This window comes from Sus scrofa, chromosome 14, assembly GCF_054392235.1.
Source record: "Sus scrofa isolate SSC_HxYL_T2T_F1_AM1 chromosome 14, Sscrofa_HxYL_maternal_Yorkshire_Landrace_v2.0, whole genome shotgun sequence".
Lineage (NCBI taxonomy): Eukaryota > Metazoa > Chordata > Mammalia > Artiodactyla > Suidae > Sus > Sus scrofa.
The window spans coordinates 19,899,617-19,912,152 of record NC_139396.1 but is presented as its reverse complement, the minus strand read 5'-3'; the positions used below and the strand labels follow the sequence as shown (position 1 = coordinate 19,912,152).

The 12,536-nt window shown below is 56.0% G+C and overlaps 1 protein-coding gene across 1 annotated transcript in view; it reads left to right on the top strand.

The window, feature by feature from the left end:
• LOC146396394 (uncharacterized) overlaps positions 1-12,536 on the top strand; it is a 291,217-nt gene that overhangs the window by 145,501 nt on the left and 133,180 nt on the right. Inside the window, exons 17-19 of the mRNA XM_084994478.1 lie at positions 1,774-1,863; positions 10,425-10,582; positions 12,179-12,288. The gene's annotated coding sequence lies outside the window, so the exon portion shown is untranslated. The remainder of the gene's footprint in view (positions 1-1,773; positions 1,864-10,424; positions 10,583-12,178; positions 12,289-12,536) is intronic.

Sequence of the window (12,536 nt, the reverse complement as noted above, 5' to 3'; positions counted from 1 at the left end):
CTCTGACAGCAGGAAGCTCCTCCCCCCTCAGGCAGAGGCAGTCATGAGACTGTAGGTGATGGCTCTGTGCTCTGTGCCTCCTTTCAAACCCTCTGCATCCCTGCCATCTGAGGAAGGAAGGCAGTGCCTGGGAAATCACCCTGGTTGCAGATGCGTCACTTGGCCTGTCTGGCAAGAGGTCACCTGTGAGCCAGAGGGCCCGAATCCCCTCTGGAACACACTGCTGCGTCCCCACCATCCAAACAGGCCCTTCCAATAAGGCACGATGGCCTGGCCATTGGAATGGCTGGACACTGAAGGTGTGCTCTCTGTGTCTGGGACACAGGGCACTTGTTGCCTTGGTCTTGGAGACACATGGCATTGGAAAGGCAGAACCCAGGCCAGGGGCCCCACCTCCTAAGTCAAATGGGTTTCTTCAGCCAATGCTTTGACTCCCCCTTGAGGGGTTTGGAGATGAGCCTTTCCCTGGTATCAGAGGGTCAGCTTCCCCTTGGTGTCTGTCATAGACAAAGAGTGTCCAGCCCCTGTCTCCATCTCACACAAGCTGCACCAATCCAGCCCATGAAATTGGGATGCTCCTTCACCCACCCTGGGCATGGCGGCCATTTCTGTGATTCGGTGAATGTGCCATCCATGAAGTCACGGTTTCCTTGTTGGATGGAGGGATGTGTGGATAGATGGAGTCTCTGATTGGCATTGGAGGACGTTACCTGCAGCATAGGGATGTTCCCTGACTCGGGGTCGAATCAGAGCTGGCATTGCTGTTCTACGCTACAGCCACAGCAATGCCAGATCCAAGCCACATCCACAGCCCACACCAGAGCTCAAGGCAATGCTGGATTCCTTAAGCCACTGCACAAAGCCAGGGCTCAAACCCACGTACTCATGGATAGCAGTCAGATTCTTCATCTTCTGAGCCATAATGGGATCTCCCTAAAATACTATTTGGTGATGGTCTGTACATCTTTCCTTCCTGCAAATTCTATTGCATTCTTTTCTTTTCCATTTTGAGTCGGCTGCATTGGGGCCTGTGGGCTATTCCAGGCCAGGGGTCGAATCCGAGCTGCACCTGCTGGCCTATGGCACAGCCACAGCAATACAGGATCTGAGGCATGTCTCATACCTAAACCACAGCTGACGGCAATGCCAGAACCTTAGCCCAGTAATCCATGCCATGTCTCATACCCCGTCCCCATGGATCCTAATCCGTGTCCTTAGAGCCGAGCCACACGAACTCCTGCTCTTTCATGTTTTAATGGATTGAAAAGCATGAGTGAATGGCTCACTTTCAGTGTGCCTACACCTCGGCATTAATCCTAGATTTTTGGCGTTTGGGGCATTTTTCTTTTTCTTTTTTTTGTTGGCTTGTTTTTATTTTGTAAGTGTTGGCTGCCCCTGTGCCACACAGATGTTCCCAGGGACAAACCAAAATCCTTAACCCTCCTCACCCCAATCCAAAACGTATCCCTGATCACGAAAAGTCCCAGGTCTTCTTGTATCAAAAACTCCATGGGAGTGGATGCCAGTTGGCTGGTGAGGTTGGGACCACTGAGCGTCACATGATGGAACCTCCCCCCAAGCCATTAACAGGCCATGAGATTAAAGTCACTCACTCCCTCCTTTGTTTTGTCCTCACCGGGACTAAGAGGCCACTGCCTCCACCATTTAGCACATGGAAATAATCCCACCAAGGCGAATGGGTGGTCCCCCGACCACAAGGAACTGAAGCAGAAAGTCCTGTCCCTACAGCCAAGCCTTTTCCTCTCTGGACAGGCCACACCCACGGGACCCCCTGGAGGAGTGGAGGATCACCCCAGCCTGTCATCTGGCCACTTCAGAGAGGCAGAGAGAAACTCTCTAGAGGTAAGGGCTGCCTCCAGCCTCCATTCTCACGACTGGTGAGTGTCCAGAGGGCTGAATGGCACAAAAGCAGCTCTCCATCCCCAGAGTGTTCCGGGATGCAGAGCATGGAACCGATGCCCCAGAAGCCCCCTAGCCCAGCAGGCTGGAGAGACAGGGATGATGAGGCTGTCCCTGGGGCTAGTGAGAGCTGTGTACTCCCAGGAGCAGCCTGGGCATCCTTGTCTCTGTGGAGGAAAGACTTAGTCATTCACCTATGGATCCAGACTGCCTGGGATCTCACACATGCTTCGTCCCTCTCAGATCCCCTCTCTGTCCTCAGAGGACCCATCTCTGAGGACACAGGCACATGTAAGATGACAGTGGACCAAGTGCATTTCACAACAGAATGATTTTATCCATGTTTTACATCCCCCATCGCAAAGGAGCTACTGTGCCCACCCACACACACCCAGACCCAAGTCCCCACCACCTAACCCCACCCACCCCCACCCCCTCCTGGCTCTGGTCATTCTGTCCTTCCTCCCCAACCCTATGGCAGCCAGGATGGTTACTAGGACCTGGAGGTGCCCAAGGCTTCCATGGGGGCTGCCCAGTTGGACTGGCCTTGGAAGGCTGGCCCACTCTTCCCTAAAGGCTGCAGTGCCGCATCCTCTTCCTCCATGTGACACATGGGTCACACCTGCTCCTTTTGGGCTGGGAAGGGTCAACCAGCCCCAGAGCCAGGGTGTGCCTCCCAGAGCCTCGCAGGTCATCCCTAGGCCTGGCCAGGTCCTCAGCAGCAGCCAGGCCTCCACACCGAGCCCGCTTTCTAGACTTGGCAGCTTCCAGGGGGCCTGAGCTGAGGCCCATTCTCTGGGGCACGGGGGCCTGGGAAGCTTGCTGGGCCCTCTGGCCTGCAGTGCAGACAAGACCCGAGGCAGGGATAGGGCTCTGTGGCAGCCCCTAGGGCAGAAGGCTGTGGTGAAGGCCCAAGAGGAAGGCCAGGCTGGGGAGCTCCTCCTCATCCTCACTGAACCCGTGACCCAGCCCTGGGGCTCCACTAAGAGGAGAGGCCTCCCTGAGAACCTTGCTGGCCCTGGGTCCTGATGGAGGGCCCAAGCGCTTGGTGCCCTGGCGAGGAAATGGCTGTGCAGTTCCAGCCTGAGGGGGCTCCTGATGTTCTGGAGAGGGCAAAGAGCCTTTGTGCCTGAACAGGCCCCTGTCTGTTTGGTGGTGCCTTAGATGGCCATGGAAATCCACCTGGGGTGTCCAGGTTTCATCTCTGACCCCGGGCTGTGGGCCTTGCTCATTCCTCTGGGCATCTTGTCGGGCCAAAGATTCTGAAGGTCTTGAGTCCAGGTGGGGTGCCCTGTGATTGGGAGTGGCTGGCACCCCATCGTCCTCCTCCAAGGCCAGGACTTTTGTCTGCACCAGCTGGTGGGAGAGAGGTGGACAGTGAAAGCTCTGCACCCTCCAGGGAGAGCCGGGGCTTATGGGCAGGGGGAGGTGAGATGGGACTCACATCCACAGACAGAGCCTGTGGCCCTCCTGCCTTCCTCCTGCACCTTCTCCCCAGCAGGGTCCTTGCCCTGTCCCAGGCTCCCCTCCTCCCCTTCCATTCCTCCTGCCCTGCACCCACCTGGGCAGCCTCCCGGATGCAGGGCCTCTCCATCAGGGGAGGGAGGGACAGAGCCTTCAGGGCCTCCTGCTCTAGGGCCCTCCCCGGCCCTGGCTGCCCTGGGTCCTTTCCTCCTGGATTTCCAGGGTCACCTGGCTTCCCCCCTGCCCCCAGTCTCCCTAGTGTCAGTCCCTCCCCTGGCCACCTCTTCAGGGGGGGTCCTTCCTCCTGCTCCAGCTCCTCAGCCAGGCCCGAGAGATCCAGCTCTGGTTCTGGGGAAAGCAACTCTGCCAGGAATCGGGGGTGAATGACCGCCTCCACCTGGAATGGAAGGAAGAGGCTGTGAGCAGCTTTGGCAGGAGTGTCCTGGGAGGCGTGAAGGCCTGGGGGAATCGTGACTAGCAGAGGCCAATCCAGAGCCCCCCTCAAAAAGGGGGAGCTTTCAAACTCCCATAGGTATTGTCTCCTCTCACATAAACACATACACACACTCACAAGCAGGTGCGCATGCAGACACATGGGCTCCAAAGCACCAACACATAGGCACCGACACAGACACACCAAGGCCTCCAGAGAGAGAGACACACACACATGTACAACTTTCACATCCACATATACACATCCTATGCACCAACGTACACTCAGACACACAGGAAGACACACAGATGTCAGGGTCAAGGACCAGAGCATAAATCCCATTATCCTGGGCCAAAGCCAGAACTAGGGTGCGAAGAGAATCTCTCCCTGGAATCCTGGAGTCTCAGACTCCAGGCCCAGCCCACCTTGGTGTCAAAGTCCTCCTGGGAACACAGCTTGTCCACGTAGCTGAGGAGATCCGGGTCTGGGAAGCAGCCGTCCTCGTCCTGTGGCAGCTCATATCCATCCTCTCGACATTCCATATCTGACTCCCCTGTGGCTGAGGGGCCAGGACCCACCAGTGCCTGCGGAATGTCCCCATGCTCCCTGCGAGCCTCAGGGGGAATCTCCTTGGGGGCCTTGTTCTCCAGCAGCTGCCAGGCTCTGCGTGGGCTTGGGTGGGTGTGCTGGAGCCTGGGGTCGTGTTTCCTTGGAGCACAGGCTGGGGCAGAGCAGGAGGAAGGGAAAGTGAGGGGACCCAGCGCCCAGAAGCTGACCCCTGAGCAGGCACAGGGGAGGGCATTGTTGTGGGGCAATGGATATGCATGTGGGAAGGGGGAGGAGCAGCCAGAGCCTCAGGTTTTGTGGGAGGCCAGATTCAAGTCAGGGACATCTAAAAGTCAGGTGTGAGAACGTGTGGAACATCTAATGATCAAGGGTCTCCCCACCAGCACACTTGTTAGGCAGATTTCACAGGGGCCCCTTAGACAGGGAGGAGGGTGATGAGGTTCTAAATGGACCAGGTCCACACCGCAGAGGGGAAAAGGGGGACTGAGACCCCCTCGGGGGCTATCCGTGTTGAAACACCAATGCCCCCTTGAGGGAAAAGGACCAATCTGGGAACAGGGACCATGCCTAGGCCTCTCTTACCTGTGCCTTGACCTCCAGGGGGAAGGTGATTCACAGACTGAGTGCCCCTTTTGCAGGATGTGGGTTCCTGAGGAGCCAGCTTTGGTGGAGCTGGAGGAGGCATGCCCTGTGCCCACGTTGTGCAGGCCACGTTCCCCATCCTGATCTCATCCTCTGCCTCAAATTGCATGAACTTGGGGGGTGTTGAGGGACAGGCCCCAGTGAGAAAACCACCTGGGCTCTGGAGCCCACCCACGGCAGCAGGACCGAGGGGGTGAGGAGAGGGTGTCCTTGGGGCTGTCAGGGCCCGGTGGGGTGCTGTCGCAGCAGGGAGCTGCTCTGACGCAGGTCCAAGATCTTGGCCTCCTCCTGCCTGAGCAGCCCTGGAGCTGGAGGGCATGGCCCAGCAGAGACCCAGGTCAATCTCTGGGACCAGGCTTAGGGAAACATGGAGGGCGGTGGGGGCCCCTGCTCATGTGCCCCCTGACCTTGTCTGACCCAAACAGTGGAGATGGCCAGTGGCCTGGTCAGGTATGTGTCCCCAAAGAGCCCTTGCCCGAACCCAGAACCTGGGTTTGGGAGTGAGAGTGCGGGAAAGCATGCATGAGACAGGGCCCGGAACAGGCTGGAGTGGGGATCCTACACTTAGAGGTGAGGCATCTCTTGCCACTGAGAGCTAGCTGCTCCTTTGGTTTTGTTTGGAAACTAGGAGATCCACATGCAGAAATGACAGGGAGGGCCAGAGACCCATGGGCTTCCCCAAGGATGGCCGGTTGCCCATTCCAGCCACCGCTGATAAGGAGAGGCCTACCACATGCTAGGTCAGTGATGGCCAGGCACCCAGCATGAAGGGGTGCCAGGCTGCCGGGTGGAGTCCTCACCCTTGCACAGCCCCCATGCCTTCAGGGGACTCCCTCCTGGGCTGCCGTGCTCCCCAAGGCCATCCTGAGGCCTCCCCACATCAGCATCACGGTAGGGCAGAGCTCCTGGGACAAGCAGGCTGGAAGAGCCAAGCTCTCCAGGTGGCAGAGGGGATTCTGGAGGCCAATAGGATTTGGGGATTCAGGGAACAGGAGGTGTCAGGTGCCAGCCTCCTCTTGCATTCTCTCTGATTGCTAGCACCAGAGCCAGATCCTGCCCTGGGGCCTGCCCATCACACACCACCCACCCCACCATGTCGCCCATGGCCCAGGACCCTGACTCACTTTGCTGCCATTTCATAAAAGGCCATCCTCTCAACGGTGCTCATGTGCTGCCATTCCTGCATGGCCTGCCGCATGCCCTCCTCCAGCGTCATGGTGGGCTTCAGGCGAGCCAGGGTGCAAAGCACTGGGCTGTAAGCCCTCAGGGTCAGTCCCTTGGTACAGCCCAGCCCCCAACTGCCCAACCCCACCCAGCTCCAAGGCCTCCATGGGCCCCACCCCTGCCAAACCCAGGCTCAAGAGGGGGAGACGAGGGTGGCTGGAGAGCAAAGGCAAGCCTTCCTGGTGTCTGGTGCCGCCACCTCCAACTCACCAGAGGATGCTTGTCCACTCCCAGGCTATAGCTGGGACACTGTGGCTGGGGGCGGGTTGCCATCTCATATAAAATGCAGCCCCCTCAATGAGGGAGGGTAGGAGCCAGTCTTCCTGCTAACAGGTCTGAGAAGCCCAAGGATTCTTCGGCCCAGGTCTCTGCACTAGATGGCCTAGTCCACCTTTTCGGAGGGACCTCGGGTCTAGGAGGGATGTTCCTGCCAGGCTCACAGCTCTAGGAGGATAGACCCTTGCCCTTAGGACAGCTCGACCACCTCCCCGTTCACACTGGACTCCTTCAGAACAACAAGGACCGGGCATGTAGAAAGCTCTGTCCTGGGCCTGAATGTCCTAAGCCTTATCTGAAGTGATACCCACTGGCTGCCAGAGGCCCAGGTCCATGTTGAAAGGATGTAGCACCAGAGAAGCAGGTCCCATTCAAACTCTGGCTCCTCTGGCTCCTCACATCTGAGCAGGACCCCCTCGGACTGCTCTCCTGCACTCAATGTTATCATGGCAGTGCAGAAAGTGAGACAACTGGTCTTGCATGGTGGTGGTAGCTGAGCTAAGGCAAGGACGGGATGTCATGGACTGGACGTGGGACACATCTGAGTGCAGACGTGCCTCCTCATAGCATGGGCATTGCTGTCAACCCTCCTTCTTTCGAGGTGAAAGCATGCCTGGAAACCTAAGCAGGGAGTCCATGCCAAGGTCCTGTATATGCGAAGGCTCCAGCTGAGCTAATGAGGGCCTGAGAGGTCACTTACATGAGAAAGCAGTAGAGAGCTTCCGCATCGGGGCTCTGGGGCAGGTGGCTGCGGGCCAGGGACTTGAAGCGCTGCCAGCGTCGGAAGTTCTGATAGACTCTCTTATGGTGAGAGGCATCCTCCTGAGGGCCCGTGTGCTGGGAGGCATGCAGGCTGCCTGCCCCAGAGGTGCCATGTGGCCACGGCCCAGAGGTCCCTGGGGGCAGGATGAAGGCCATCTGGGCAGCTGGTGGTGCAGCTTGAGGAGGAAGGCCTGGGGCCAAGCCTCCCTTGCCAGCCTGAGCTACTGCAATAGCTGGGGTAGCCACCCCACTGTCCCCCGCAGGGCTTGCTATGCAAAGGGGTGCAGGACACAAAGCACTCCCCATGAGGGCCCTGGAAGCATTCCCATTGAGGGGGGCCTGAGGGCACCCAAAGGCCTGAGACTGGTGGGGCAATGCTGACCTCCCTCCTGACCAGACTGGGACAGGGATGTTGCCAAGCCCTGGGGCAATGGGGCCATGGTCAGCAGGAGTCACCCGAGGTGTCATGGGGTGAGCTGGCTGCAATAGGGTGCTGCCAGGCAGGAGTAATGGGGCCATGGGCTATGGCAGGTGCTGCTCCCAAGCTGGCTGGGGTTGGGAGCCAGGAGTGAGGGGAGGATAGGAGCGTGAGGACCCAGGGTGCATGACCACATCCGTGCCCAGCAGTGGAGATGTTGTGGAGAGAAAGGAAAGGGCTGAATGGAAGAGGAGAATGGGCGACATGGACGGAAGCTCTCTGGGGACTCAGAGGGCACACCTCAGTGGGAGAGGGCATTTGGCCCGAGGAAGCTGTGTGTTGTGCAGATGTCGTGGAGGGATTTTCATCGTCTGACCTGCAGTTGAGAATGACTTCCCTGGTGACCTTGATCCCCCGCACCAAGTTCCCTGCCCCTGTCTATTGAGAAATGCTCAGCTCAGCAGCAGGGATTGGAGAGCCTCCCTGAGGAGCTCCCTGACACCTCGTCCTCACAGGCTGTCCCCACGTCCTGCACCTGAGAGGCCATCTATTCTGAGCATGCCCCTCAGCAAGGTCACTGGCAGGTAAGGGCATTCTCCAAGGTCCTTCCAGGCACCGTGAGGCCTTTGATGGACCTCCACTGTCTAAAGTCGAAGGGCCTCACATCCTCCTCAACCCTTCCTCTCCGGATGCTCAGCACACATCTGTTCTGTCATTCTTTCCTGACCTCACACAACACCTCTCAAAGGCTGAGAAGATCGCTCTGCACACAGAAGCCTTAGACAAACACAGAACAGCCCCACCAAGCATGCACCTGCTTCTCCGAACCACCCAGAGTGGACACTTCACGGGGGCTAAGGTGTGCCACCCCATCCCGATGGCCCTGAATCCCTCCCACCATGCAGTTCTGCTCCTCAGAGAGAAGTCTGAGAAGTCGGTGTGTGTCCCCTGCATTTTTGCCACTTCCCATCCAGGGTTGGCTTCCGAAGATGAGCACCGGCCCAGGGCGGCTCATGTGACAAGGTCATGGGAGTGGAGGCTGCCTGGGGTCCTTCCCCTTCCAGCTCCCAATAATGGAAAGTGAGGACAAACTGAGAAGCAGGCAGGAGTCAGGTGCCATTGTGAGAAAACCGCCCATTCAGGAGAAGGAGGTACATGCCACGAGGCACCGAATTGACCTCCACAGGTGTTCTAGGAGGTTTGAGAGTAACAGACTAGATCATCTTCCTGCTTCTGTGCTACACTGCTTCACCCCCCCCCTTTACAAAGGAAGCAGCCTTCATAGGCATTCCACCTGCACCAGCCTCTCTCCACATGTAGTAGTAGTGACTTGAAATAGGAACACACTCTTCATCTCAAAGTCAGGCCTCAGCTTCTGCTGTGAGACACCTGACACGCTGCGCCATGTCTGCAGAGACGTATTTCCACAAAAGGGAAACCAATACAGAACACTTCAGGCCCACGAGTCCTAGCTTGGGTGAAGTCACCTGGTTGCCCATCCCTTGTGGGATCCAAGGCCACAGTTGCCTGACCTGAGAAGTGAGTTCTGGGCGGGATGGAGGGAAATGTTCTGGGCCGAGGCAGTGAGAGTCACATCCTGCCCAGCTCAGAGCAGACCCTTTCCTGAGCATGTGGCCACAGACAACACCCACCAGCACTGAATCGTTTTCTGAATATACACTCCCATTCCACGCCCCCATTAGCCAGAGTATGCTCCAGTTCCAATCCCTTAGAGAGGTCTGGTGAGGCGAGCTTCAGATGCCTGAGGACCACAAGGCGGGGCTAGGCTTTCCCCATGACCCACCCAGGGCCAGCCACAGGACACTGGCTACACACACGTTCCAAGTGGCTTGTCTCCCTTCTAGAAACCGCCAACCTGCCTGCTGCCATCCTGCCTCCCCAACCAGAGCAAGGCCTCTTGAACCACCTCCAAGCAGCTGTCCTCCCCAGGGCAGCCTCAGGTTTCTACAGGCTCCCCAGCTGAGATGTCCCTGGGGTGCAGTCCTCTCGCCTTCCTCTCCTTCCATCCAACTCCATGTCCACAGTGAATGGTCCCAACGGAAACCCAGGGAATTGAGGGAGGCCCTTTCTCTTGGAAAACAGCCCCTGTCTAGAGGCTTACCGCCTTCTGAAGCCATTCCCACAGGCATGGGCCGGGACCACCACGGGCTGGTGGCCTCAACGTGGACAGTCCAGAGCAGGACCCAGCGAGGGACCTGCCCCAACAGATGCTCAGGACGCAAGTAAAGGAGCCCAAGTTTGAATCTCAACAGTAGAATTAGGGCCTCCAGTCATTCTGCAGTGAGGGAGGGGCCGAGGGCAGGTGAGCCTGGGTGGGGGTGGGGTGCCATTCCATGCTGGCCTCTGCAGGGAGGCAAGAACCAGACGTTTCTTCCACCTTATGCAGGGGCCATACAATTGTCCAGTGCCTCGTTAGGCAAAGTATGTGGTGGTTTTCAGAGTCACAGCAGCAAGGTTTGTCTTGATGTTCCCTTTCCCTTTGTTATTCATCAACTTGTTTGTTGTCCTTCAACCCCCTCAGCTTCCGTCCTGGCTCCAGGCTCCCTTCCCAAGAGGCCAGACTTTCTGAACAAAATTCACCTTTTATCACCTGATAACCACGTGGGTTTTCATGGCCACCTGGAACCCAGTGTTTATGGTTTGGCTTCTCTCAGCAGACCCACCATTTGTGATTGGTGTGTGTCCGTCTTTCCTAAGGAAACCGTCCTTGTGTGCGAACCAGCATCCAGCAGGACCCACCTTCCTCATGTTCCCTTGTGCTGGAAAGGCCCAGCCTATCCAAAAAGCCACAGCACAGCCCACGTGTCCAAGACCAGAGATCAGACTGTCGTGTCTCCCGTATGATGACGTTGCTGGTAAGTCTTGGAGCTTTTCCCTGTTAAATGTTTGAATGTAACATTTTCAACAAATCCTCCCTTCTCAGGGATTACAGTCCACGTGTGCCGAATAGCATATGGAGTGCTGAGTCCTCCTCTCCCCTCTTTCCCCTGTCCACTCAGTCCTCGTTCCCACCAGGGATCAGAGATGCCTGTTTCATTCCCATCTTTTCAGAGATCTTTTGGGCAAGCAACTTTGAATGCCATCCGTTTGCCTTTGCAGGTAGTATTCCTTTGTCTCTGGTTGAAATGTACCATGTGCACAGGGAACTCCATCTTGGACTTGTGATGGAAAAGGTTGGGGGATAATGTGAGAAAGTGATTACATATGTATCCTATATAGATATATATGTATCATATATCATATATACATACATCTGTCTGTACGACAGGGTCCTTCGGCTACGCAGCAGAAGTAGACAAAACATTGTAAATCAACTGCAGTGGAAAACCTAACCTCTTGTAAGATCAAAGAGTTCCTCTTGAGAAAAAGTAAAAAAGGAAGCTAGAAAATTAAATTGCGTCCCCGTAGACCTGAGTATCTTTCCTTTTGTTGCCTTCCTACTGATATCGTGGCTCCTCTGTTACTGGATGCATTTTTAACATGGGAGTTCCTCCATTCTCTTGAAATTCAATGTACTGAAAGGGCAGAGTGCTCAAAGCCAGGCAAAAACAATAGTAAATGTGCAGCTCCATTTGAGTTTTTCATTTCCCATACACAGTGCCTGCATTTAGCCTGACCTGTGTCCCGTGCACCATTTTGGACATATCTTTACTGCAAGTACTTTCCCTGTGTATCTGAAATTTACCTTTCCCTCGGAATCAGCATGCATCTGGCAAGACTCGCCCATAAGGGTACCATATTAGGCTACAGGAAGTGGGCAGTTCTTGAGGGGAGGAGAACTTGGAGTGGAGACCAAAAGGTGCCTTTTGGTCCAACCCAAAAGAAAATGGCAACGGGACCCCAAATCTGCAGGCTCTTTGGATGAAATGGCAATGGAAGATCCAAGATATACTATTGCGTCTTTGAGTTTTATGTGGTTAAGGACAGAAGTAAGGGAGGAGAAGACAAAATCTTCTCTTTCCTTATGTGAAAGAACCAGATGTGTGTGTGTGTGTGGGGGGGGGTCTCTTGGTTTAATTGCTTTCTCCTTTGGGGGACACACGTGCTGCCTATGGATGTTCCTAGGCTAGGAGTCACATCAGACCTGCACGAGCAGGCCTCTGCCATAGCCAGAGCAATGTGGGATCCAAGCTGCATCTGGGACCTACAGCACAGCTCAGGGCAACCCCGGATCCTTATTCTACTGAAGGAGGCTGGGATGGAGTGTGCATCCTCACAGATCCTAGGGGGGTTTATGTCTGCTGAGCCATGATGGGAATTGCTGGCTTTTGTAGGTGTGAAAACATCGACTGCCCGTGATGTGGGTGTGCCCTTTGACACAGTGCCAGCTTTTTATCCACCAATGTCCAATCTCCACGTGTCCAAACCCACTCGCATCAACGTCCTGCCCAGCAAGCCCTGCTTGAAAGCTGGTGCATTTCCTGTCTGCATCCCATACTCTTTCTCTTTAGAATCGAGGCTCGTCCTTGCCTGTGGTGCTGTCTGCATGGGAATCAACGTAGCATCCCTGACAGAGACAAATGGAAACACACCTGAGGAAACGTTCAGATTGGGAGTTAAGGTCAGCTTATCACGATGCAAATGATAGGAATGCGTATGTCCCTCTTGTGTGGTGAGGTCTCGGGAAAATCATCAAGGGAGGTGAGGGGTGAAAACCTCCTAGGACTGCAAGCAAATCTCTTGGGAGGCAAGAGTCCCTGTGTGCAGTAGCAGAACTACAATTGCTCCTGCTGTTAGAGTGATGGGCAAGGAAGGAGAGGTTGAAAGGATTGTTGCAGATTGAGAAAAAGGACTTGTGTGGGTGCTTCC